Source organism: Wasmannia auropunctata, unplaced genomic scaffold (assembly GCF_000956235.1).
Source record: "Wasmannia auropunctata unplaced genomic scaffold, wasmannia.A_1.0 LD335283.1, whole genome shotgun sequence".
NCBI lineage: Eukaryota > Metazoa > Arthropoda > Insecta > Hymenoptera > Formicidae > Wasmannia > Wasmannia auropunctata.
In genome coordinates this window covers 1-2705 of record NW_012027607.1, presented here as the reverse complement: position 1 = coordinate 2705, position 2705 = coordinate 1, and the positions used below count along the sequence as shown (strand labels likewise).

The 2705-nt window shown below is 30.3% G+C and overlaps 1 pseudogene; it reads left to right on the top strand.

Moving 5' to 3' along the window:
- The first annotated feature begins 577 nt into the window (after positions 1-577).
- LOC105457319 lies at positions 578-2702 on the top strand (annotated as a pseudogene).
- Positions 2703-2705: the final 3 nt, after the last annotated feature.

Sequence of the window (2705 nt, the reverse complement as noted above, 5' to 3'; positions counted from 1 at the left end):
AGCCTTAGGATTTTTAAAAGTGACCTATAAATCATTAAAAATATTGAATGTTATTTTTTATATATGTTTTTGTCTCGGAATGATAGTAAGATATATAATTCAGCGAGAAAAACAGAGAAACAAATTATTTAAACATTGCTTGAATTTGAAAGTAAAAGTAGAAAATTTACAGAATGCAATTTACATGATTCTAAATATAGGTATATCTAACACATTTTAATTTTTAAATTTTTATATAAATAATGTAACTTTGTATTGTTTTCTGATGACTTATTTTGCAAAATAAAATTGCAATTTTTAATATAATACATCAAAAAAGATCTATTATAATAACAATAGAAAACAAATCTAATTTCATTCTGTATGCACTTTAAGTTTTATCGCGGCTTACTTGCTCTATCCAAACTTTGCATCCGATAATTTCTTACTATTATGCATTTTTTCTCGCCTTTGCAATCGCACCTGTATCCGCAAGAAAATACTATTAATCATAATATCTTTTTACATGCTACTAACATAAAAAGAAGTCCTATCATCTACAGCCGAGGGATCAAACAGTTTGGAAACATCGAAGAACATGATGCCAAACGAAATAAAATATGATGATATCTGTTTATCACATGAATGCATTCACATAGGTGAATAAAATATATGAAGAAATTTAAATTTTATATCTATTTAAATATAATTTTTTTAAAAGACTAAATATCGTCATACGAGTAATAAATATAAATACTATCTCTTTCACGTACGTAAAATTGCATACGAGATATTTCATATCGATCATTGCATATTTGTATATAACACGATATATGTATAATGTACGATGTATAATGATCAATTTTTATCAAAATATTTTTTTACCAATGATATTTTACATATAAATATATTTACTTATTAAAAAATAAATTTTAATGTTTTACAAGTGACTAATTAATATTATATATCATTTCACTCGAACACTAAGAAATCACTATTTTGTCTCGAAATATTGTATTGTATTAATTTGCTCAATATATATATCACAGCCTCTCAAGTACTAAAAAACATGAATCCTAATGTGAAGTCCTGTAATGACTTTTACAAATTTGCCTGCGGTGGCTTTCTCGAATCCACTGTTATTCCTGACGACAAAGATTTGGTAAATCCGTTTTCTACTATAACTGATGCTCTTGGAGAACAATTGGGGCTCATTCTCGAGCAGGACAATCCACCAAACGAATTGAGACCATTTAAACTTGCCAAAGACTTTTACAAATCCTGCATGAATATAAGTAAGCAATTGCGACATGAAATTTTTCGTATAAGTCACCAAAATCGAGAATGCAATTGACTCATTTAATGAATTCAACGAAATCATAACATAAACATTACAGTTGAAAATTCTACTGATAATTTAATAAAATTATATGAAGCTTTGATCTTATTATATTTCTCTCGAAAAAAGGTATTACTTATAATTGGATACTTCAACGCATAACGTGTTAGAAAAATAAGTGCATCGTAATTATTTTGTATAATTCTTTATTTTAAAGCATTTTGCAGTACTAATCAAAAAAGAAATGAAAAATACAACAAAAAATCAAGTAAAAAGTTATTTGCTTTGTTATTTAATTTCTGAATGCTGTCTCTTTCAGCCGCTATCGAGCAGAGAGCCGTGGCACCATTATTAAACAAGCTAAAGAAACTCGGTGGCTGGCCCGTTTTGGACAGTAAATGGACCGAGGACGACTTTACTTGGAAAGATTCCGTCTACAGATTCCACAGATTGGGCTATTCTATTAATTACTTTATCGATTTAAGTGTTTCTAACTGGAATAATTCGAGACGTTTGATCAATGTAAGCACATAATTTATCAAAAAGCCACAATAAACTCGGAACGAAGATCATAATTTATAAGTAAATTCATATAAGTAAATCATAGTGAATTAATAATTAAAGTGATATATGTATAAAATAATACATAATTTTTTTAAACCAAATATGGCATTTGTTCCACAATAAATAAAAATTCATAATTCTTTATAGCTCAATCAAGCATCGCTTGGTCTTTCGCGCGAATATCTGTCAAACGGTTTTTCCGATAAAATCGTCCAGGCATATTACAAATACATGGTGGACATCGCTATAATTCTCGGAGCTACTCCAGAACGAGCCCGTACTGAATTAAAAGATGCACTTGAATTTGAAATTAAACTCGCAAATGTAATTCTTACAGTTATTAATCAATACAAAATATTTTTAAATTAGAATTTTTCTAAAAAAATGTTTTATAAATCGTTGGTCGATTGAGTTTAACATTAATTGATTAATCGAATATATATACACAGATCTCGCTGCCCAACGAGAAACGACGCAACGTGACTCTCCTCTACAATCACATGTCTATGAATAAGCTGTCCCTTATCCTAACATATCGTTGTGGGAATATTTTAACACCATCTTGGAAACGCAATTGCAACTAAATGAGGACGTTATCGTGCTTGACCCAGAGTATTTGAAAGATTTCGAACGGCTGATTAGCACGACGCCGAAGAGGGTGCAGGCAAACTACGCGCTCTGGAGAGCGACTGCTTCAACAATCGGAAATCTAACGGGTAACATCCGGAAGAGACAGCTGAAGTACATAATGGAGTTAGACGGTAAGAAAGAAATGAAGCCGAGATGGAGAGATCAATGCCTGGACATTGTTTCCGATACTAGA